Raw genomic sequence first — 26,589 nt, 5'->3', positions numbered from 1 at the left:
GACTGCCTGGTTAGATGGGTCCACACATCTACACTTACCACGTTGGTGGTCATTATGACTCTCACATGGCCACTGACTCATTACTTATTATATTCAGGTTGTTACACCTATTTACAGCTGGCATAGTTATAGTGCCAGTCGACTAGTGTAGTCGGTTATGCATTGTTTGACTTAGTAGGCCACTTTCCCTTATGTTGTATCTTATCTATACTTTGTGTACATTGAAAAGAGTGTGGAAGAAGAAGAAGAAACTAGCAAGAAAACGTTTTGGTCTCCATCTCTCTTCTTCTCTTGAGTGAGCTTCTCCTTGTGTATTCTGTGTGTGTTCGACGCAGCATCTTGAGCAAGTCCCCCCACCACGCAATTCTTGACATGGTATCAGAGTCGCGTCACTGAGAGAGGCTAATTTTGAAGGTTGAGGTGAAGGAGAAGAAGCAAGGTTCGAGCAAGCAAGCCACGGGTAAGAAGCTCTCCCATTCTTCCACTCTTTCTCTTGGACAGTACCTGTGGAGGCACCAGAAGCAGGGCAGAGCAAAAATCTCAGATTGCAGTGAGATTTGGTGTGTAGAAAGAGCATTGTGTATTCTGCAGATAGGCCCTTTAGGGCTTTCCCACTACTATTTTGGCCATTCGAGGTCATTTCAGGCCCCATTTTAGAGCCACAAGGTTGTAGACAGAAGTTCGAGATACCCTCCAATTTCAGCTATGTTTGCCGTATACAGGTGCACAGGTTACAAATTTTAGATTTGTAAGTTCAAAGGTATTTACCAGCAAATAAACACAAGGTTTATCTACAAACTAGTTGCAGATTGCATGTATTGTTGAGCAAACAGTGAAAAAGGCTGTTCTAGTGTATTGCTATGCACTACAGGTTGAGGGTTGCAGAAGATTTGCTTGCTGTTTGGTATTAGTTTTGTGATAATGGCAGAGAACAGTGGAAACCTCATCATTGAGAAGCTCGACAAGAACAACTACCCTTCATGGAAGTTCCGTGTCATGAACTTCCTTATTGGAAAAGGCCTCTATGAGTTTGTTTCAGGTGAAGAAAAGGAGCCGAAGGTGGGTGATCCTCCAACTGCAGAAGAGACAAAGGCACGAAAGGAATGGAATGCAAAAGACAAAAAGGTCATGTATTGGCTGTTTGCAGTAATTGACAATAATATGTTGGGACATATTAGAAATGCAGAGAATTCATATGCAGCTTGGACCATACTTGAAAGTATGTTTTCCGTAAATACAAAGGTGCGAAAAATTCAACTCAAGCAAGAGTTGAATACATTGAAGAAAGGAAAGATGTCTATCAATGAGTATGCACTGAAGGTAAGGAGCATTGCAGATGCCTTGGCAGCAATTGATGCAATGCCCGATGATGATGATTTGGTGTCGTCTACCTTGGGTGGACTTAACAATGAAAAGGCTTGGAAGTATTTTGTAACTTCCGTATATGCCAAAAAGCCATTTCTAGATTTTGATGAGTTGGTCTCCCTTATGATCACTGAAAAGATCAACATGCAGAGTGAGACATCTGAAAGAAGTGGTGAATAGGTCCAAGCTTTCTACTCCATTTCAAGAAGGGGACATGGCAGGTTCTCTTCAAGTGGCCGAGGTACAAGATGTGATAGTAACAACCGGCAAAACAAATTGAATTAGCAATTTGGCGATATGCAGGGTTTAGGAGGTCGTGGTAACTTGAGAGGCAGGGGGAGCTTTAGAGGAAGAGGTGGATGGTTGAATAGAGGTTCTAACAACTCTGGTATTGTGTGTCACTACTGTGGCAAAACAGGTCATATTGCAGCCCAACATTATGCTAAGAAAGATTATATTTGCAGTGGTAAGTTGCAGCAAGGAAACTATGCATCGTCTTCACGACAAAATGAAGACAAAAATGAACGTCTGTTTGTTATGTAGCATATGTTGAATGCTATTATAGGAAAGGGAACACATGATGATGTTTGGTATGTTGATTCAAGTGCATCCAATCATATAATTAGCCATGCAGGATCGTTTAAAGAGATATTTTTTGAGGTCTCATGGGATAAAGAGATAGTTCACATGCAGGTATATCCCACAGCAAAATGGGGTTGCAGAAAGGAAAAACAGGCATATTGCAGAAGTTGCACACGCCTTGATGGCTGAAAAGAATATGCCTAAGCATTTTTGGTCTGAGGCTGTTCATACTACTGTTTATATTATGAACAGAACTCCCACAGCTGCAGTTCATGGGATGATTCCTGAAGAATGCTTTACTGGCAAGAAGCCTGATGTATCGCACTTGAAGGTATTCGGGTGTGTTGCATATGTTCATGTGCCAGATGAGCTACGGAAGAAGCTTGATCCAAAGGCACAAAAATGTGTCTTTATTGGATATTCTTTAGAGTAGAAAGGGTATCGCTGTTATAACCCTGTCACATGTAAGTTCAGAGTGAGCAGGGATGTCATCTTTGATGAAATGAGCTGTTGGTATGCATCTAGTGGTGATGCATTGGATGATGATGATGATCACGACACTCATGTGCAGGCTGAAAAGCAAGAATCATGGACTCTTAGTGGACCAGAGACATCATCTGGTAGTCCTTGGTCTGGGAGACTAAGAAGTAGCTCTACATCTTCAGGTGTATCTAGTAGCACTACAAGTAAAGACAAAGGAAAGAATAAAGTGTTAGATGGCATTGATGCAGTTCTTGATGGAGACTCCAGTGGCTTAGAGAGATTGGATGATGAGCTTGGTATTCCTTCTATCAGGACACCAGGTATACAAAGAGCTCATAGTAATGTAAAGGCTCCATTGAGTGATCTGGTGGTACGCAAATCTAGCAGGGTCAGATACCCTATTAAAAGATTTGGTTTTGAAGGTTACGCAGCTCACCATTATGCTTATATGGTGAAACTAGTTGAGGATGTTGAGCCTACATGTTTTGAGGAGGCTGTTGGTCATGCTCATTGGGATGCAACAATGGATGAGGAGATGGCTGCATTAGAGGCCAATAAGACTTGGGATCTAGTATCATTACCAAAGGGCAAGAAAGCTATTGGATGTAAGTGGGTTTATAAGATTAAGCACAATGCAAATGGTTCTATTAGTAGGTACAAAGCTAGGCTGGTTACAAAAGGCTATGCACAAACATATGGCATAGATTATGAAGAAAACTTCAGTCCAGTTGCTAGGATGGCAACTGTCAGATGTGTGATTGCTTTGGCAGCAACCAAAGGTTGGAGGTTGTAGCAAATGGATATGAAGAATGCCTTCTTGCATGGCAATTTGCAGGAAGAAGTGTATATGGATCAGCCAGCAGGTTATGAAGATTTAGAGCATCCCAGGTATGTGTGCAGGTTGAAGAAGGCACTCTAAGGGCTCAAGCAAGCACCTAGAGCATGGTCTGACCAGATCAAAGAGTATCTTGTCAATATTGGCTTTTATATTTTTTATGCTGATCAGTCACTTTATGTGAGAAAGGGAGATGTAGGTTTGGTCATCATAGTAATCTATGTGGATGACTTGATTATTACAGGTGATAGTGATAGTGGGATTGCTGAAATCAAGGATTTTTTGAAGAAGAAGTTTGAGATGAAGGATTTAGGTGAGCTAAGGTACTTCCTTGGCATTGAGGTGATCAGATGTGATGATGGTATGTGGCTATCCCAAAGACAGTATGGCTTGGATATGTTGTCCAAGTATGGTATGACAGCATGCAAACCACTTTCAGTCTCGTTGGAGCAAAATGTAAAGTTGAGTGTTGATGTTGGGGATGAGATAGAAGACTCTACTATGTTCAGGAGGATAGTGGGGAGTTTGATCTACATGACCATTACAAGGCCATACTTGAGCTACGTTGTTGGTGATTACACTCAAAAGAAGCATAAAAACAAGGCACAAAAATGTCCATGCACATATCACAATTTCATCTTTGGTAAAGGGGATAACATTTACATTGTTACAAAATCACTAAAATAATATCCCACATAAGGAGGGGGGCCACATCCACATCCATAATTAAAAAATAATATACACAAAAGTGTTACGTGCATGCATTTGTGAAGGGTCGGAATACTCAAAATTAAAGGCCAAAGGTCTTATGATATCAAATGTATCAAAGTTTCAAAGAAATAATAAAAAAAAGAAGGGATGTGCTTTTTGGGGAAGAGGTGGGGTGGAGTGCACGAGTGGTTATGTGCCTCTTTCCCTTCCCTCTCTTGTCCAATTGCATATTCTCCTTTTTGGTGGTGCAAAAAGTTGTTCTCTCTCCTCTCTCCTCTGTCTTTTGTGCAGAAATTCTTCTTTTCCCTTTTGTTCTTGTATAATGGTTGAAGCTATGAATGAAGATGATGAAGATAACGAATTGGTTCATTATTAAGTGGAAGATTTATGGTTTCTTTTTAGTTTTGAGATTAATGGCTCAGCCATGTGCATAGATTTTGCACGCTTCTACCTTGGTTTCATGTTCATTTCCTACCGTGGGAGGGTTGCTGTCATTTTGTGCGCAGCCAGGGAAGAAGATGATCTCAAAACACCAAAGGAAGAGAAAAAAAAAAGACTTGAAGATCTGATGCAAAGCAATGAAGAAATTGTGTGTCCCAAAGTAGAAGAAGGTGCAGGATGAGATGGAAGCCCATGAGAAGGATGGAAAGATGAAGAAGACGTTTAGCAGAAATAGTAGTGCAGCGTCTCCATGTCTCCAAGAGGAATGAGAAGAAGAAGAAAAGGAACATAAGAGAAGGAGAGGGATGAGAAGGCGGCCATTACCACATTGCGCGAGATAGAGAAAGAGAAGGGGAGAGAGACAGAGAGAAGGGGAAAGGGGGAAAGGAGGAGGACTGGTGCAGAAAAAAATAAAGAGGGGCTATGATAGGGGGAGGGCTGGTGTATCTATATATGGGAGAGGCAGAGCAGCAACAACAGTCGCAGTATCAGAGACTCATTTGATATGGGGAACCCTCTGTCGAACTCGAAGGGTAAGGCCTCGGAGGACAATTTGATGCCGCTAGACATCGTTGATGGCTTCAAGTGAAAGAACGTGGCACTACTGGACCATGTGAACAACATGAAGCACAGAGAGAGAGAGGTTCTTGTCTTCCGTCAGTCATTGCAATCGTTTCATTGGTGCACTGTTTCTCCTCGAGGTTATGTCTTTGAGGCTTATCAAAAGTGCCGAAGCACCAAGCGTTGGCTGGAGTTCCTTCTCATATGTACTATGCACCTACAAAGAGACAAAGAGAAACAAAGACAAAGGTTGCCCTTTCACCATCTAGCATCAAAACAGGTTAAAGATAAGCACACTTCAACATCTGATCGACATCAGCATCGTCATCAGTGATGCGGCCTCCAACACCATTGTCCGTGCATTCACCATCGCTGCCTACATCAGTGCTTTCCATCAAATTACCAGCAGCAACAATAAAGAAAAAGAAGAAGAAGGCCAAGAGGTGCTCGTGAAGTTGGTGATGGCCTTGGTGCCCATAGACACAGCGTGCTTGGAAAGCTCCCCAGTAGAATGAGATCTCCTTGACATCACCTCGGGCTGCCTTCTTTGATGATTATGATGGGATCTAGCCCTATGCTCCCTCCTCCGTCTTCAAGGAGGGAAGGGAGAGTTTGGCTCCCTTCTCACAGGCGCAACCACAAAATCTGGTTAAAAGAAGACCAACAATTTTGATGCTTCATAAAAAACGTAGCCTACATACCTCTAAGAAGAAAGAAAAAAGAGATAGAAAAAGAATAAGAGAGGGAGCGAGGATGTGAAATAATCGATGATGACAGAGGAGCAGCCGCCACACCACAAGGGGGATCAACAATGTAAGATGAAGATGAAAATGAAAAAAAAGGGAAGGAGAATCCCAAGCAACGGCAATAGCCACCGTACGCCCTGCACTATTATTTAATGTGGAGTTCAACCTAAAAGAAAAATTCGAGGGCAAAGAGGACAAGGAATGGAGGAAGTGTAGGGCGCCCCTCCTCGTTCGCCTCCCTTCCTTTGTCTTCGTCTTCTACTTTTTCTTGACACAGATATGGACACAGACAATGACGAGAGATATTGAGAGAGAGAGAGAATGGGGTGGAAGGATTTTGTGGAGGGCGGAGCAGCGTCAATCATGGCAGGATGCGCAACACATCCGCTGGACTTGATCAAGGTGCGGATGCAGATGAGGAGAGGGGGACTGGCGGACTTGTACGTTTTTCCTCTGCAGATCATGAGAGAGTTGCCATGGCTTCCCAGCATCGGGAGCACTCCTCCGAGACTTAGAAGAAGGCCCATGAAAGTGCTGTTGGATATAAGGTAGATGACACCACGAATCGAGTTAGCGAGAAGGTTGGTCTCTGCAAAGATGAGGCACACGATGCTGCAGGAAAAATCAGTGATATCAGAGACGGTACACAGAAAAGAGAGAGGGAGAAGGAGAGGATGCGGGAGCGGGAGTATGGTGAGAAGATCCACCTTAAGCAATGGCAGGAAAGGAGAAGACGAACGGTCTCTCTCTAAAATGGCAAAAGAACAAGGAAGATAGGGTTTCACAACACCTTAATGTTCTTATCCTTCTCTAAGGTCTCATGCTCACATCTGTTCGAAGCCAATCTAGAAATAGTAATAAGTACCTTTAGGATTTAACCTTGAGAAAATAACCAAATCTAATAGCCCTATTCTCTTACACTTCCCCCAAATACCTTTCTACACAACCTTTCTTGCATTCTCACAAACATGCAAATTAGGTCACCTCAAAAGTGAACACCTTCGACATTACCACCATCCACCCTTCCATCCCCATCTCTACTAATTCTATAGTTCTTAATTCCATCCTCCCTAGGATGGTAACCCACATTTTCTTTCTCTCCCCTCACACATATACCCATAGGAGAGAGTAATTTTAAATAACGCCCCAGTATTTTGACAAGAAATATATCCTTTAAAACAAATCCATTTTAAAAACACAGAAAAATCAAGTGTCAAATGAAATGCTAATGCTTAAAACCCCTCATAATCTATTCGTAACATTTAAAATGAAAGCACTTTTGCAAAGGCTCAAATGAAAAACCAAACCCAATTCCCTTAAGTGTTTCTGAGCTAAGTGATGGAGTTTTCTTTCTTTCCTCTATTGGGATGGAGAAAGTTGTGCTTGTGATCCCTTCTCAACGACAAAACCCTATTCTTTGAAGACTAGTAAAGTTTTTCAGTGTGGGAGTATGATGGAGGCAGGAGTTCCCTTACTCTGGTGGTCATGGATTTGGAGTCCCATGCCCTACCATGGCTAGGCCTTATGATCGAAGTTGTATTTCTAACAATTTTGGAAGTTTTTTATTTTAGACATTGGTTCTTCTTTGACAAGGTTCGCGAGGATGCTTCACATCTCAGTGTGGGAGGAATGTGGTGACACTCAAAAGAAGCATAAAAACAAGGCACAAAAATGTCCATGCACATATCACAATTTCATCTTTGGTAAAGGGGATAACATTTACATTGTTACAAAATCACTAAAATAATATCCCACATAAGGGGGGGGCCACATCCACATCCATAATTAATAAATAATATACACAAGTGTTACGTGCATGCATTTGTGAAGGGTCGGAATACTCAAAATTAAAGGCCAAAGGTCTTATGATATCAAATGTATTCAAAGTTTCAAAGAAATAATAAAAATACGAAGGGATGTGCTTTTTGGGGAAGAGGTGGGGTGGAGTGCACGAGTGGTTATGTGCCTCTTTCCCTTCCCTCTCTTGTCCAATTGCATATTCTCCTTTTTGGTGGTGCAAAAAGTTGTTCTCTCTCCTCTCTCCTCTCTCCTCTGCATATTCTCCTTTTTGGTAGTGCAAAAAGTTGTTCTCTCTCCTCTCTCCTTTGTCTTTTGTGCAGAAATTCTTCTTTTCCCTTTTGTTCTTGTATAATGGTTGAAGCTATGAATGAAGATGATGAAGATAACGAATCGGTTCATTATTAAGTGGAAGATTTATGGTTTCTTTTCAGTTTTGAGATTAATGGCTCAGCCATGTGCATAGATTTTGCACGCTTCTACCTTGGTTTCATGTTCATTTCCTACCGTGGGAGGGTTGCTGTCAGTTGGTCTTGTGAGTCAGTTTATGCAAGTACCTAGAAAGCCACATTTGGATACAATCACACGCATATTGAGATATGTGAAGTCCACATTACATTATGGACTTTTCTATGAGGCACGTACAGATATACAGGTATTTGGATACACAGATGTAGACTGGGCTGGTAGTATGTCTGATAGAAGATCTACCGGTGGATGCATGTTCTCTCTTGGTAGTGCTGCAATTACTTGGAGCAACAAAAAGTAATCTATAGTTGCTTTGTCGAGTACAGAGGCTGAGTATAGAGGTGTTGCTGTTGCAGCATGTGAGGTAGTATGGCTGCAAAAGTTATTGGCTGATTTAGATGTGCAGGTGGAAGGTCCATTTGCCATTTATTGTGACAACATGAGCAGTATACAGTTGGCTAGGAACCCTGTGTTCCATGCCAGGACAAAACATATTGAGGTACACTACCACTTTGTGAGAGAGAAGGTACTAGCAGGTGAGATTGACTTGGTGTATGTCAGCACACAGGATCAGATAGCTGACATCTTCAGAAAGGCATTGGGTACAGAGAAGCTTCAAAAGTTGAGAAGCTTACTTGGAGTTGCAGAGATGCAGTTGAGCTTGAGGGGGAGTGTTGAGATGACAAGCTCAACACATGCGGACATTAATGATGGACCGCCTGGTTAGATGGGTCACACGTCTATACTTAGCACTTGGTGGTCATTATGAATCTCACATGGCCACTGACTCATTACTTATTATATTTAGGTTTTTACACCTATTTACAGCTGGCATAGTTATGGCGCCAGTCGACTAGTGTAGTCGGCTATGCATTGTTTGACTTAGTAGGCCACTTTCCTTTATGTTGTATCTTATCTATACTTTGTGTACATTGAAAAGAGTGTGGAAGAAGAAGGAGAAACCAGCAAGAAAATTTTTTGGCCTCCATCTCTCTTCTTGTCTCTTGAGTGAGCTTCTCCTTGTGCATTGTGTTGGCGCAGCATCTTGAGCAAGTCCCCCCACCACGCGATTCTTGACAGACTTTAAGAGAGTGTCTTTTCAGCTTATCCCACGACATTGGAATCAGTTTGTTGATTCATTAGCCAACTATGCATATGAAAAAGACCTCTTTTTCGATTGTGGTCCTAGTTTGGATATATTTATTGATGACAAGGCACGACCCAGTCAATTATGGGGACTTTTATTAGAACATGCTCTATATGGCAAGCGATGGTTAGTACGGGTGATGCAAAGAGTAGTCAAGACTCATTTGCTGTTATTATCTTGGACCCAAACAACACTTTATGTGTAGCCTCTTGCTATCTATGCAAAAGGTATGGGTCACAATTTAATACATTTAGTTTAGGGCTTGGAGCTCGAATTTCTCCTTGGGATAGTGTGTCTTGTTATCTATTAGTGTTAGTCCAAGGAGGGCTTTCTATGATTTACATTGTTATATTTCTTTAGGCCAAGAGGGCGAGTTTTAGATAAAAAATGTTATATCTCTTTAGGCCAAGAGGGCCCTGTGATTGTCTGGTGCATGTGCTTTTAATCGATTTTTGTTTTAGTGTTGTACCAAACAGGTTCGACAGAGTGCTTGGAGAGATCCTTTGTTGCATGGGAGCTTCTGGTGGTGGCCAATCCAGGTGGTGTTGTCACCTTTCTAAGCTTTTTCCCTTAAGCTGCTTATATATATGTATTTGTGGGGGTGGAGGAGGTTTGAACAGTTGGCCACCTCTTGTGAAGCCATTGTCTAGCACTAAAGAGCCATTTTGAGGAGTCATGAGTGACCTTTTCTTGCTAGCCTCCTAGTCAGCTATTTCTAGGAGCTTCTATTAGTGGTGAGATAGCTAGGGAATCCTGCCCAAAACTATATGATCAAGAAAGAAAGATCTTAAGAAAAACTAGTACAAAAAGGTGTGTAACAAGGGGTTCTAACCCCTAGCAAATAAAAGCTGAAATAAAAAGGAAAATTTTCATAAAGCAGTTGCCTATTGCCTTAGGAAAGCCTAGTAGGTTCCTAGGGACAAGTCAGATTCGGGGCCTTGATGCCTTGCTCTTCCCTGGGGTGACATCTTGCCATAGAAGAAAAGAAAAAGGAAGATTAGATAGAGTGAATAAAAGTGAGCATTAAAAAAGGATTAAGTGTCACCTTGCGAGGGCTTGGTAGGTTCTTGGGTGCCAAGATAGGACACGAGACCAATGCCTTGTTCTTCTTGGGTCACTATGCTCAACTCCCTCCTTTTTACACGCTCGAGTATCAAGTTTTTAAGGAAAATAAAGCTAAATTGAAAGGAAAAAACAATAAACAAATGAGATAGCTATAGGAGTCTCCGCCTAGTGGGAGCTCTTGATTCTAGTGTCCTTAGTTAGGTAAGTAGGTCAGACAACCACTTAGGATGATCTCTTTGATAGTTATTTTTAGCTAGGCTGTGTTGGAGTATTTGGTTGACAATCGACTCTTGCTCTCTTGATCACATACTACTTGGCTTCTCCCTCATGGATTTCATGCTATGATTTTTGTTAAAGGAAAGGGCGAGAGCTATGATATGTGAAGAAAGAAGCACCAAAGCTGACTCAAAGACCAAAAGAGAGAATGGTCTAGCAAGAAAAGTGAACTCTTGATAGTTATCATGAATTTAATTTAGCGAGTTCTCTTTGCAAAGTTAAGCCATATGCAAATATTCTATAGTTGTTTAAGTTGTCTCCAGGAGTGCACAAGGAATTTAAGAAAATTCTATACACTGGGTATATCATTGAGCCCTTGGGAATATAACGAGTAGGAGATGATTGGTTTGAGCATGTTGAAAAGCATCGTCTCAAGATAGCACCATATGTTGATTGAATACTAGTGGACCATGCTATTGTGGACACCAGATCTTCTATCAACATTATGAGTTCGAAATTGATGGAGAGACTAGGATTAGAAATAAAAAAAGTTGTCTCCACAATCCTCCGAATGGTTGATGACAATTTAAGACAACCCAAAGGTTGCATTACTAAAGTCCATGTGACCATTGCCAATGTAGAATGCATTCTGGACTTTAGGGTCATTAGATTTGCAAGGCGACCTAGCTATCAAGTGTTGCTAGGCAGGCCATCGATCCTACAAGCAGATTGTTAGGTTGATATACCCACTAGTCGATTGATCTTTGGTCGAGGTGCTAGACCTGTGGTAGTAGATGCTGGGGGTAAAGGTGCCTCTACCTAGCCGCCTATGTATTACTACACTAACAGTACCCGCCATTGCACACTGCAGGTGGTGGGCTCCTGTCACTGTCACTTTATTCTTTATTCTTTTAGTGATAGTTTGAATAAAGGAAGGCCCGGTCACACATTGTGACTGTTGGAGTTCCCGCCATAGCTCTTGCTCTCCCGCCATAGCTCTTCCAAGCAAGCTTCAATCCTTCTCACCTTTCAACTGGAATCAGAGTATGGTTGCTCAAGCATTCCAACTTGGTTCATGACTCCTTCAGCTTCCTATCCATAACCTACACTCATTGGTTCTCCTTCCCGAGCCATAGAGGCGACTCTCCTAAGCTCCTGTAGACCTGCAAAAAAAATTCGTTTTTTACTTCAATCCTCCCTTAGCGCTGATTGGTAGCTTGAAAACACTTCATTTGGCACTTGGGAACACCCCCTTGATGCTTCACATTAGTGGTTATCATTGGCATTGATTTGTGGACTGATTTACCTCATTCTAGGACTATTTTCCATAGTTCACATGCAACCTCAAACAATGTTACATCATCACTTTGCGTTTTATGCTTGGTCGGCATCGACATTGGTTGCTCAGTTGGTCAGGAGTGCACCCGGAATGCTAGGGGAATGTATGCCTATGATATGAGATGCTTTTGAGGCTGAATTTTCTCAGTCATTGACTTTCTTACACAATCCACATGCAGCCCAAAATAGGGCAACCCCCTGTCATTACACTTTATGCTCATGGTACATAGTCATTTGATGCTCGATTATGCCCGATTGGTGCCTATACATATGGGAAAGTATGCCTATGGTTTGTCTATGACTTTGACCTTGGATTGAGCCACTATTTTCTTAGTTTTGGATGTTTATTTTCTATTGGAATATTCAAGGTTGAAGCTTATTTTCTTAGGTTTGGATATGCCTGTTGGAATTCGGGACTATGTCTTGGATGTATACATTGATGTAGTGACTCTCGGGGATCGACATAGAGCTTGTATTTTCTCTCAAATCATTAGTTGAGCTTGAGCTCGCTTCACATAGCATTTGGATCTTCATCTTTGATGTACTTATGGCATGTACTTTGCTTATTTATGACCGGTCTTGACATGCTTGGCCTATGCCACTACTACATGCTAGTTACATTGTTTGGAGTTGGATGCTACTGAGCCTTGCTTTGGCTTGATTCCTCAGAGCTTACTTTGGCTATTTCTCGCTTTCTAGCGTTACACTTTGGTTGTACTTGATGTCTATAGATGCTATGTACAGATGCTACATGGACTATATGCTCATGAGGTCTTATTAATGCTTGATCTTGGATCTTCTGACATTCATGCTATCATATGCCCTTGTTGAGCTTCTTTGCTTGATATTTACAGCTTTTGTGCTAGTGGAAGCATCTTGATACGCTTGACAGACATTGAGCAGGTGGTTTATGATACTTGAGCATTCAGATACTTGAGACTGGGATCTTCACTTGGATGTTCCATGGTTGATATGCAGTGGTCCTCACAGATGTACTTGGGCTGATATGGGGTTTGCACTCTCTGAGCATACATGTATTTGTGTCAAGTCTTGCTAGTGTTGTGTATACTTTGCCCTATTATACAAGGGGTTGTGCCAGCTTACTAACGGATTCATTTTACATGCTTGGGTGTTTTTTTGATGTCCATATGACTGTCACATGTTGATTTATGACCACTTGATGCTGGTTATGCTTTGACAGTCAATAGTGGTTAACTTGGTGCATTCATTTTGCCTACTGTTTGCTCTCATTGTACTTGGCTATAATCTATTACATCAAGAAATTATGCATGGATTGACATGGAATTTTCATGCTGAATCATACTAATTTTATGTACTTTTGATGGTACTTGGTGGGCAGTATCATTAGCTATCAGTTCGTGGTCATTTGCGTTTTGGTAGTATTTTGGTTGTTTACAGTAGAAAACAACAAGTAGTTTTGAACTTTCTGCACCATTTTGGACTGTAATATGGCATCTTCTTCCACTGATAGTGCTATCTTCAACATCATTAAGCTTGATGGTATGAATTATGCCTACTAGAAGAGCCAAGTTTTGCAGGTATTGGTGCAAAAATCGTAGATAAAGCCATGAAGGATGCATGGCGAGCTGACTGAAACTATGACTGATGATGAATGTGATGAGCTTGATGAGTTATGCAAGTCCACCCTCATCTTGTCTCTCACTGAACACGTGCATTACAATGTGGTTGAGGAAGCATAGAGTGCTTGGAAACTTTGGGATAGAATTAAGAACCTCTATGAGAAGAAAAGTCCATCAAGTCAGATGTAATGGCTGAAGCACCTTATGGACTTGCGCATGAAGGAGAATATGACAATACCTGCTTATTTAAGCCACTTCCATGCTATTCTCAAGAACTTGACTTCGCAGGGCATTACCTTTAATGATGAGGTTACTCCATTTTTTTTGCTTGGGACTTTGAGTGAGTCTTGGGATGTTTCTTCACTGCCTTATGTGCTCCTGCTACTATTTTGAACTTGCCTGATATAGAGAGTGCTCTTCTGCAAGAAGAGATCAACTGTAAGAACTTGGATGCCTCTCCGTGTCACATGATTTGACTATTAGAGGCAGAGCTGGTAATGGAAAGAATGACCCTCGGAATGGCCGTGGTAGATACTCGCAAAAGTCTAGGTCTAAGTCGCATGGTAAGTCACATAGCAAGTCTTGTGGGAGAAATGCTAATGTGACATGTCATCATTGAGGCAAGAAGCGTCATATATGCCCACAGTGTTATGAATTGCACAATGAGAAGTACAAAGAGAAGGGGAAAGAAAGTGCAGGAAACATCCTTTGATTGCAGCATTATACTTGCAAAATCTAGTGTGAAAATCAAGGAGATAAATGTCATGTACATTGATGACTCCGATCGGGAGTACATACTTGCAGCTAATTCTTGTGATGCTACACCATTGACCGGGGTTCCCAGGTTCACTCTATGTATAGTGCTTCATTTCATGTTACATCATGCCATGAGTGGTTCCATTCCTACCGCACTGTCTTTGGTTCAATTCTCTTGGGTGATGACATGTCATTTGCTATTGTTGGCATTGGGGATGTACGGTTGCAGTTCTCTATTGGAAGTAATTTTTTGTTACAGGATGTACATCATGTACCTGCACTTACACACAGTCTTATGTCTATAGGGCAGCTTGATGATGCTAGATTTCATGTTTCATTTGGAGATTCTACTTGGAAGATCACATGTTGCAAACTTGTGATTGCTAGAGGTGCCAAGGCTAGCAGTCTCTATCCTCTTGTAGTTGATGGGTCCTCTATTGACCATGTTTTATCAATCAATTCCATCCCACATGTATCTCTTTAGCATGCCTTTTTGAACCATATGTCCTTGAAGGGAATGAAAATGCTTTCCTATTTTTGCAAAAATTATTGCCCCTTGACTATGCATGTTTTGATTCATGTGAGCATTGTCTTTATGGTAGACAAACTAGGAATACAAATAAGAAGTCTGGTATGACATGCATGAGTGAGCCCCTGGCATTGGTACATTTAGATGTATGTGGTCCCATGCCTTGTCAGTCTATGGGTGGTGCAAAGTATTTTGTGATGTTCATTGATGATTTTTTGCGTAAAGTCTCGGCTTATCCCATTAAGCTTAATTCACATGTCTTGGCTCTATTTCAGAGATGGCTTGCATTGGTTGAGAACTAAACTAGGCATAGGCTGAAATACCTTAGGACTGACAATGGGGGAGAATATGTGTCATGTGCCTTTCAGTAGCTATGTGACAAGAGGGATATTAAGCGTCAATTGACTGCCCCCTATACCCCACCCCAGAATGGTTCAGCTGAGCGGATGAATAGAACCATCCAAGAGTGTGTACGCAATATGCTTAGCTATGTAAGCCTACCATAGAGCTTTTGGGTTGATGCAATCAATACAGCTATGTCAAGAATCGCGTGGGGGGGGGGGGGGGAGTTGCTCAAGATGATGCGCCGAACACACACAGAATGCACAAGGAGAAGCTCACTCAAGAGACAAGAAGAGAGATGGAGGCTAAAACGTTTTCTTGCTAATTTCTTCTTCTTCTTCCACACTCTTTTCAATGTACACAAAGTATAGATAAGATGCAACATAAAGGAAAGTGGCCTACTAAGTCAAACAATGCATAACCGACTACACTAGTCGACTGGCGCTATAACTATGCCAGCTGTAAATAGGTGTAACAACCTGAATATAATAAGTAATGAGTCAGTGGCCATGTGAGAGTCATAATGACCACCGACGTGCTAAGTGTAGACGTGTGGACCCATCTAACCTGGCGGTCCATCATTAATTTCCACATGTGTTGAGCTTGTCATCTCAACACTCCCCCTCAAGCTCAACTGCATCTCTGCAACTCCAAGTAAGCTTCGAAACTTTTGAAGCTTCTCTGTACCCAATGTCTTCGTGAAGATATCAGCTATCTGATCCTGTGTGCTGACATATACCAAGTCAATATCACCTGCTAGTACCTTCTCTCTCACAAAGTGGTAGTGTATCTCAATATGTTTTGTCCTGGCATAGAACACAGGGTTCCTAGCCAATTGTATACTGCTCATGTTGTCACAATAAATGACAACTGGACCTTCCACCTGCACATCCAAATCAGCCAATAACTTTTGCAGCCATACTATCTCACATGCTACAACAACAACACCTCTATACTCAGCCTCTGTACTTGACAAAGCAACTGTAGATTGCTTTTTGCTGCTCCAAGCAACTGCTGCACTACCAAGAGAGAACATGTATCCACTGGTAGATCTTCTATCAGACATACTACCAGCCCAATCTGCATCTGTGTATCCAAACACCTGTACATCTGTACCTGCCTCATAGAAAAGTCCATAATGTAATGTGGACTTCACATATCGCAATATGCGTCTGACTGCATCTAAGTGTGGCTTTCTAGGTACTTGCATAAACTGACTCACAAGACCAACAGCGTAGCTCAAGTCTGGCCTTGTAATGGTCATGTAGATCAAACTCCCCACTATCCTCCTGAACATAGTAGGGTCTTCTATCTCATCCCCAACATCAGCACTCAACTTTACATTCTACTCCAACGGAACTGAAAGTGGTTTGCATGCTGTCATATCATACTTGGACAACATATCCAAGCCATACTGTCTTTGGGACAGCCATATACCATCATCACATGTGATCACCTCAATGCCAAGGAAGTAGCTTAGCTCACCTAAATCCTTCATCTCAAACTTCATCTTCAAACAGCCCTTGACTTCAGCAATCCCACTATCACTATCACCTGTAATAATCAAGTCATCCACATAGATGACTATGATGACCAAACCTGCATCTCCCTTTCTCACATAAAGTGAGTGATCAGCATCAGAAACATAAAAGACAATATTGACAAGATACTCTCTGATCTTGTCAGACCATGCTCTAGGTGCTTGCTTAAGCCCATAGAGCGCCTTCTTCAACCTGCACACATACGTGGGATGCTCTAAATCTTCATAACCTGCTGGCTGATCCATATACACTTCTTCCTGCAAATCACCATGCAAGTAGGCATTCTTCACATCCATTTGTTGCAACCTCCAACCTTTGGCTGCTGCCAAAGCAATCACACATCTGACAGTTGTCATCCTAGCAACTGGACTGAAGGTTTCATCATAATCTATGCCATATGTCTGACCATAGCCTTTTGCAACCAGCCTAGCTTTGTACATGCCAATAGAACCATCTGCATTGTGCTTAATCTTATAAACCCACTTACATCCAATAGCTTTCTTTCCTTTTGGCAATGATACTAGATCCTAAGTCTTATTGGCCTCTAATGCAGCCATCTCCTCATCCATTGCTGCATCCCAATGAGCATGACCAACAGCCTCCTCAAAACATGTAGGCTCAATATCCTCAACTAGTTTCACCATATAAGCATAGTGGGGAGCTGCATAACCTTCAAAACCAAATCTTTTGACAGGGTATCTCACCCTGCTAGACCTGCGTACCACAGGATCACTCAATGGAGTCTTTGCATTAACGCGTGCTCTCTGCACACCTGGAGTCCTCATAGAAGGAATGCCAAGCTCATCATCCAAGGTCTTTGAGCCACTGGAGTGTCCATCAAGAACTGCATCAATGCCTTCTGACACTTTACTCTTTCCTTTATCTTTACCTGTAGTGCTACTAGATGCACCTGAAGATGTAGAGCTACTCCTTAGTCTCCCAGACCAAGGACTACCAGATGATGTCTCTGGTCCACTAAGAGTTTGTGATTTTTGCTTTTCAGCCTGCACATGAGTGTCATGATCATCATCATCATCCAATGCATCACCACTAGATGCATACCAACTGCTCATTTCATCAAAGATGACATCCCTGCTCACTCTGAACTTACATGTGACAGGGTTGTAACAGCGATACCCTTTCTGCTCTAAAGAGTATCCAATAAAGACACACTTTTTAGCCTTTGGATCCAGTTTCTTCCACAACTCATCTGGCACATGAACATACGCAATGCAGCCAAACACTTTCAAGTGTGAAACATCAGGCTTCTTACCTGTAAAACATTCTTCGGGGGTCATACCATGAACTGTAGCTGTGGGAGTTCTGTTCATAATATAAACAACAATATGAACAGCCTCAGACCAAAAATGCTTAGGCATATTCTTTTCAGCCATTAAGGCACGTGCAACTTCTGCAATATGCCTGTTTTTCCTTTCTGCAACCCCATTTTGCTGTGGGGTATACCTGCATATGAACTGTCTCTTTATCCCATGAGACCTCAGAAAATCACTGAACTCATTTGAGAGGTACTCTCCCCCTCCATCTGACCTCAAGCACTTTACTTTCAAGCTTGTTTCTCTTTCAACTATAGCCTTGAAAGTTCTAAAGTGCTCAAAAGCTTCACTCTTTTCCTTCATAAAATATACCCACAGCTTTCTAGAACAATCATCAATGAATGTGACAAAGTATGAACTGCCTCCAAGAGATACATTTTGTGTAGGCCCCCAAATGTCTGTATACACAACATCAAGGATGTTTCTGCTTACATCTCTCTCATGTGAAAAGGGTTGTCTTGCCTGCTTACCAAACTGACATGCTTCGCATACCTTATGAAATTCTGCAACTTTAAATATAGGCAAACCTATAACAAACCCTTTGGACTGCATTAATTTCAGCCTTTGTACATTTGCATGTCCAATACGTTTGTGCCAAATTTCAATGTCTGCAACAACACATTTTCCTTTGGCATACATAGCATCATTCATAGTAGGAATTCTAGCATCCAGAGTAAACATACGTCCAACTCTACTTCCCTTTGCTACCAACCTGCACTTGTCATTGAAATCTTCTACAAAGCAGCCCTTTGCATTAAATCTGACTTGTAGCCCTTGCTCTACCATTTGACCGACTGACACCAAGTTCTTTGTAATAGATGGCACATGTAATACATCTGAAAGACTCTTTGTCTTACCATCATGCAAAGACAAGGGAACTTTTCCAATGTGTAAAATTGGGTGGCATGAGTCATCACCTGTCTGCACATAACCTGCATTCTGCAAATCCTGCATCTCTCCAAACCATTCTGCATGGCTGGTCATATGATTGGATGCACCTGAATCAACATACCAAACATCTTCATGTGTTCCCTTTCCTGTAACAGCATTCAACATATGCTACATAACAAACAAACATTCATTTTTGTCTTCATTCTGTCGTGAAGATGATGCATAGTTTCCTTGCTGTAACTTACCACTGCGAATATCATCTTTCTTAGCATAACATTGGGCTGCAATATGACCTGTTTTGCCACAATAGTGACACAAAATACCAGAATTGTTAGAGCCTCTATTTTGCCATCCACCTCTTCCTCTAAAGCTCCCCCTGCCTCTAAAGTTACCACGACCTCCTGAAACCTGCATATCGCCAAATTCCTGATTCAATCAGTTTTGCTGGTTGTCACTACCACGTCCTGTACCACGGCCTCTTGAAGAGAACCTACCACGTCCCCTTCCTGAACTAGAGTAGAAAGCTTGGACCTGTTCACCACTTCTTTTAGATGTCTCACTTTGCATGTTGATCTCTTCAGTGATCATAAGGGAGACCAACTCATCGAAATCTGGAAATGGTTTTCTAACATATACGGAAGTTACAAAAGACTTTCAAGCCTTTTCATTGTTAAGTCCACCCAAGGTTGACGATACCAAATCATCATCATCGGGCATTGCATCAATCGCTGCCAATGCATCTGCAATGCTTCTTACCTTCAGTGCATACTCATTGATAGACATCTTCCCTTTCTTCAATGTATTCAACTCTTGCTTGAATTGAATCTTTCGTGCCTTTGTATTTACAGAAAACATACTTTCAAGTGTGGTCCAAGCTACATATGAATTCTCTGCATTTCTAATGTGTCCCAGCATATTATTGTCAATTACTGCAGACAACCAATATATGACTTTCTTATCTTTTGCATTCCATTCTTTCCGTGCCTTTGTCTCTTCTGCCGTTGGAGGATCACTCATTTCCGGCTCCTTTTCTTCACCTGAAACAAACTCGTAGAGGCCTTTTCCAATAAGGAAGTTCACGACACGGAACTTCCATGAAGGGTAGTTATTCTTGTCAAGCTTCTCAATGATGGGGCTTCCACTGTTCTCTGCCATTATCACAAAATTAATACCAACAACAAGCAAATCTTCTGCAACCCTTGACCTGTAGTGCACAGCAATACACCAGACAACCTTTTTCACTGTCTGCTCAACAATACATGCAATCTGTAACTTGTTTGCAGATAAACCTTGTGTTTACTCACTGGTAAATACCTTTGAACTTACAGATCTGAAATCTATAACCTGCGCACCCACTTTCAGTCAATACAGTCGAAGTCACAGCGTACCCTGAAACTGCTGTCCGCAACCTTATGGCTCTAAAACGGGCCCTGAAACGGCCTCAAATGCCCAAAATAACTGCGGGAAGGTCCTAAAGGGCTCATTTGCAGAATATACAGCGCTCTTCGTGCACACCAAATCTCACTGCAATCTGAAATTTTTGCTCTGCCCTGCTTCCGATGCCTCCATAGGCACTATCCAAGAGAAAGAGTGGAAGGATGGGAGAGCTTCTTACCCGTGGCTTGCTTGCTCAAACCTTGCTTCTTCTCCTTTGCTTCAACCTTCAAAATCAGCCTCTCTCAGTGGTGCGGCTCAATACCATGTCAAGAATCACATGGTGGGGGGAGTTGCTTAAGATGATGCGCCGAACACACACAGAATGCACAAGGAGAAGCTCACTCAAGAGACAAGAAGAGAGATGGAGGCCAAAACGTTTTCTTGCTAATTTCTTCTTCTTCTTCCACACTCTTTTCAATGTACACAAAGTATAGATAAGATGCAACATAAAGAAAAGTGGCCTACTAAGTCAAACAATGCATAACTTACTACACTAATCGACTCGTGCTATAACTATGCCAGCTGTAAATAGGTGTAACAACCTGAATATAATAAGTAATGAGTTAGTGGCCATGTGAGAGTCATAATGACCATCGACGTGCTAAGTGTAGACATGTGGACCCATCTAACATGGCGGTCCATCATCAATGTCCACATGTGTTGAGCTTGTCATCTCAACAAGCTATGCATGCCATCAATAGATCACCTTCGAGTGGTTTGGATTTCTAGGTTGCAGAGGAGGTATCAATAGATCACCTCCATCTTATGTGCATCTACGTGTCTTTGGATGTGAGGCATTCTGCCATGTGCCCAAGGACAAGTGGACTAAGTTGGATCCTAAGAGTGCCAAATGCATTTTCCTTAGCTATGGAGATGCAGGCAAGATGGGTAACCGCTCTGGGATCCACAAGTGCAAAAAGTCATCCGCAACCACCATGATGTAGTCTTCCATAAAGACAATATGTATAGATAGCTTGAAAAGATGGTAGAGATACACATGGTTATATTCCAAGAGGAGCCATGTGCTCCTGCATAGCCAATTGGGCTGTAACATGTTCCCTTGTCTGCTTGTAGGACACGTCTTAGCAGCCCATCAAGAGATCAATCTAGAAGATGCCACCCGACACTCCCAAGGAATGACACGGGGTTTGCCAACTAGGGTCTCTTGAGTCTGCCCCACAATGGAACTTATCCGGCCGTTCCCACTAGGATCGACCTGAAGTCCGGGTTCCTAGCAGTCAAGTCTTCCTAACAGCCTTCTATCCGCTCCACTTTTGTAGATACAACTGGACCAAAGCAGACTCATACCGCACTTGGTTCAAAGAGAATGGAAAATGAGAGGGATGCATCACTCGACATCTCTGCCCGTAGGGCATAGTCCCATTCCGGTCCCCTAAAACGGTATGAATTAGGATTCTAACCAACATTGTCTAAGGTCATCGTCCATCCTTCCCTAACATTCCTCATTAACATTTCCTTTTGAGAAAAGCTCTCAGCTAACCGAGACCACCCTTCCACATCCACCACGCTTCCCTCAGGGGTTGTTTTAGTTATCTAATAGGGGGAGAGTGATGGACCTAAAACCGGGCCGGCACTGGCTCATACACTAGCCGGGCCTCGTGACTACGCACAAGACAACCCCTCGGCCTCGCGGTCAGGAGCATCTATCAAGATCTCTGCCTTCCTAAACATTGTGTTTGTAATACGTTGTTTGTAGTCCACTCTTCTCTCACCCACTACTCCTCAGAGGGAGTCCCTTCCACATAGCCCAAAGGCTCGAATCACATACACATGGGGTTCCTCCTACGGCTGAATGCCGTCAACCCTCTGTGACTCTCCTATACCTTGGGGATTGGCCCCTTGATGCGTCGCTCAACAAATATACACATCACACATAAGTCGCTCAAGGTACCAAATAAGCGTGTCCAGGAGTGTACCATTTTCTCCTCACTTGCTTTCCCCTTTGGGACCCGCATCTACCTACAGCATGGGTACCTCACTGCCTCTCAACGTAGGTCATGTCCTAATAAAACAATTGCAATGCATCCAGGATTTCTGACACCTTTAAATATTTCCATGATTTATGCATATTGTGGATGCCAAGTGATCAAACATTTAGCAAAACAGTATCGTGCACAAGTGTAAAACTATTCTTTTAATGATTTCCAACTACCGTTCGTGCTTCATTGCATGGGCCTAGCACCGAGGTGATCCTCGTGCTAATAAGCTCTTATTTTATAATTATTTTCCGTCCTAAATGCTATACATAGCAATCAGCAACTTTTCCATCATCTCACATGGCATTTGGACATATTTCAACTTCCCTACCCTTCCCCGTTTAAATATTGCATCGTTGCATAGATTTATGAGGCATTTTACCATCATTTTATGTGTAACAAGCGGAAAAACACACTAGAACAAGAAAGTGGGGTTGAACTGAGGCAAATCCTCATGCTTCAGTCCCCACAAACATTCACAAACATTGTTCTCAATTTTCATTAATTTTCCGCACCCAAAATGCATTTTTCCCCTATTTTTAGTGATTTTCCTCTATTTTCCTTGTATTTTTCCTTATTTTCTGCATTACTTTATTATTGAAAATTCAAAATAGGTTATGGGCTGTGGCCCTTAGTTCCTTCTTGCAGCAAAATGAAAATTTAGTTGGTGTTCCCATTCATTTTTCCATTTTTATACCCAAAAACATCATTTTCCCTTGATTTTCCATATTTCACGTGTTTTAGTGTATTATTTTGAGCCACAAGATGCATATTTTTCTGGTTTTTTGATTATGATCAGCAAGTACTCATGGAAAATAGCAACATAAACAATTTTTAGCCCACATGAACAACATTTTATCAATCAAAAGCCATAAAATCTCAAATTTCCTTTGAAAAAATTGAATTACCGCTTATTTGCGTGTTTCGGGTTTCATGTCCATGGCTGCAAATCTGAAAATCAGCAGCACTTCATACTCATGATGATCACAAATCACCATTTCCAGCCCGTGGAGCAATCCGATCCATGCCGGACAAGCCTCCATCACTCTTTCTTCTTCCTTCTACTTCCCACATGAACTCCCTCTTAGAGGAGAGAGGGAGGAGAGAGAAAGACTGATTTTTTCTCTCCCTCTACAGGCTGCCATTCCTCGCGTGAATTGGAGCGATGCGGAGCGAAGATTGAATCTTGTTGCCTGCTATGATTGAATCCATGGCTTGTTCTACAGCCTGCATCTCGATTTGAGGGGGGGGCGTTTTTTCCGCGCGGGTCTGTTCACGGCACTACCTTGGGCACGATGAAAAAAATTAGGGGGGTGAGGAGCCAAAGGGCACCCCCCACTAGCCACACCCTTTGAGATTTTAACTTTGGCCCCTTTTTGGGCACCCCGGCCGGTTTTGGGCCAACTTCCTCATACGAGCTCCGATTGACGTGCTGTAAATTTCTAGGCGTCTGTCTCGGCATCCCGAATAGGCTTGCAGCTCCCGTATCCCGTCTTGACTGATAGAAAAAATACTAAAAATCCGGATGTGTCACTTGGGCGCCCGTCGACTGCTTGACGCTTAAAATCGTCCTAGATCGAGCCGCCGCCTTTGACGGTGAATATTTTTCCCTTGATATTCATAATTTTTAGCTATTTTTAAGCACTTCCCGTCACCTAAATTCCCCTCTCATTGGCGACCACGGGATAGGGCGACTCAGCCCGTCGAATCCACGAACATATCTGCACATAACCAACCAAAGAAGCATCAAACTGATACAAAACAAATATATAATAAAACTCAGCACAATGCTCCCCCTACCCCTAAACAGAACCAAGGCATGACATCCACAAGGAGTAGGCCTAGCATCATCTAATAGAAGATCCAAAGTGAGGCACTAACCAGCTGCTCCAACACAGCCAAACTAAAAAACCTATCAAAGAGGTTGCCCTAAGTGGTAGTCTGCACTACTTACCAACTAAAGACAACACAACTAGGAGCTCCTACAAGGCGAGGACTCCTATAGCCTGATCAAAGAGTATTTTCTTTCAGTACATGTCTTCTTTTAGGGTTTGTATTGGATGAACATACTTGGGCATGTAAAAAGGAGGGAGCTGAGCGTAGTGACCCAAGGAGAACAGGGCATCGGCCTCAGGACCTATCTCGGCACCCAAGAACCTACCAAGTCCTCGCAAGGCGACACTTAATCCTTTTCTAACGCTCACTTTTATTTTCTCTCCAACCTTCCTTGTTTTGTTTTTTTTTTTTCCAGCAAGAAGCCACCCCTAGGAAGACAAGGTATCGGCCCCGGGTCTGACTCGTCCCCAGGAACCTACCAGGCCTTCGCAAGGCAATGATCAACTGCCTATACATTTCCATTTCTTTTCTTTTGATAGGGGTTAGAACCCCTTTTTACACACCTTCGTATTTATATTCATCGTTTAGGATGTACATAGTTTCTTGGCATCATCATTATTATCTTCTGGCAGGCTTCTCTAACTGCCTCACAACTAACAAGAACTCCTAGAACGGCTGCCTAGCAGGCTTAGCAGAACAGGGCCACTAGGACTTCCTTCCAAAATAGGTCTTTCGATGCCTGACAATGTCTTTACAGGAGGCAATGACTACTCCGACCTCCCTCAAACATAGATAGCCTAAACTTCGGACTTCATGCCTTGGTTGCCGGTCCCCAACAAAAATGTATCCCCTCGACAAGTACAAATACACATATAGCAGGAAAGAAAGGTACTCGTAAAGGAGAGGTATCACCTGGATTGGCCACAAGAAGCTTCCATCGCAGCAAAGGCTCCTCCAGGCTCCACCAAATTCCACGAACACGAAACCTGTCCAGCACAACACGTAAAACGAAAACCCGATTAAACGCACCCACACTAGACAGGGAAATGGCCCTCTTGGCCTAATGAAATCAAACACTTCACTACAAAACTAAATCGGCCCTCTTGGCCTAATGAAATCAAACAATACTACGCATAACATCCTCCTGGAAACAACTATGATAGACATCAAAGCATACCATGCCCAGGAAAACAGGGCTTGTAGCCCTAAACTAGGTGCATTAAATTATGACCCATCCCTCCTGCGTATATCGCAAGAGGTGTTTGCATCATATGTCATCGAATCAGTCTATGGGTCCAAGATAATAAAGGGAGATGAGTCTCGCTTACCCTCTGCATCACCCAGATCAACTATCGTCTGCCAAAGAGGGCATGTTCAGAAAGCATATCCCACAAACGACCAGGTCCTATCTCACCATCAATAGATATATCGGGACAAGGGCCACAATTAAAGAAGAAGTCTTCTTCATACGTGAAATTAGCCAATGAATCAGCAAACTGATTCCAATTTTGTGGAATCAGCTGAAAAGACACTATCAAATTTGTCTAGCAGGGCTATGGCAGTATGATGGTACATGCAAAGGATGGGGTTTCGTACCATGTACGTCCCATTGAGTTGATTTAAAACCAACTGAGAGTCCCCTTTCACCAATAACTGGCGGATACCACCCTTCTTTGCAATATTCAAACCCATAATCAGGGCTTTGTATTCTGCCATATTATTGGTGAAATTCGCCCCGAGATAAGCGGCTAACTTCATGACAATGCGTCATCGGGGGTCTCGGATGACAACTCCTACACTTTCTTATTTGCATGCACCCCTGGACGCCCCATCAAAGTACAGGGTGTACGTCCATAAAGGGTTTACATATCCCGCCATCCGGAACTCTACTCGTAATTATGGTAATCGAAATTCAGCATATTCAACGGGTGGACTGTAGGCTCCATCCCTCCATCATCATTGAATTCAACAGGGATGCTCGTCAAAATTTGTAGGCAGTGATGGCAGAAGACCTTGATCTCCCAAATAAATGTCCCGCCTTCTTGCTCAATCACCTTGTATCCTTTGCTCCACCAAATGAGCTTTCCCTAATGATACCTCTATTCCAAATATGGGTGTTCTAAATAAGGGATCAGACGACCCATCAACCTCTATCACGATTTCCTGGCAGATGTTTGATCGATCTCGCCTAGACCTGCAAGGCAGTCATAGCATTAGTGCAATCAGAAATAATAAGGTTTAATCTTATTAAGATTAACCTTATTTTTAAATTCAATCCCCTCAAGGTCAGCTAACAAGACTGTGGATTTATTCTTTCCTATTCTAACGATCCTATAGGGCCCGTCCCATTTGGGCTCTAGCTTGCCTGGAAATAATTCACGTCGTGCATCATAATACAGAACAACTGTCCTTTCTTGAAGGTGTATTTCTTGGCTCTGAGGTCGTGTAGCTGCTTCATTCGGCGCTTCGCCACTTCTTGGTGCAATAAGCTTTGCAGCTTAAGCTCATCTAAATGTGTCAGTGTCGTCAAGCGCTCAAAAAGTGCGTCTTCATCGCTCAAAGAATGATTG

Source organism: Lygodium microphyllum, chromosome 16 (assembly GCF_053477565.2).
Source record: "Lygodium microphyllum isolate KBCC chromosome 16, Lygodium_microphyllum_v1.1.10, whole genome shotgun sequence".
In the NCBI taxonomy this organism is placed as follows: domain Eukaryota; kingdom Viridiplantae; phylum Streptophyta; class Polypodiopsida; order Schizaeales; family Lygodiaceae; genus Lygodium; species Lygodium microphyllum.
This window is presented reverse-complemented; position numbering follows the sequence as displayed.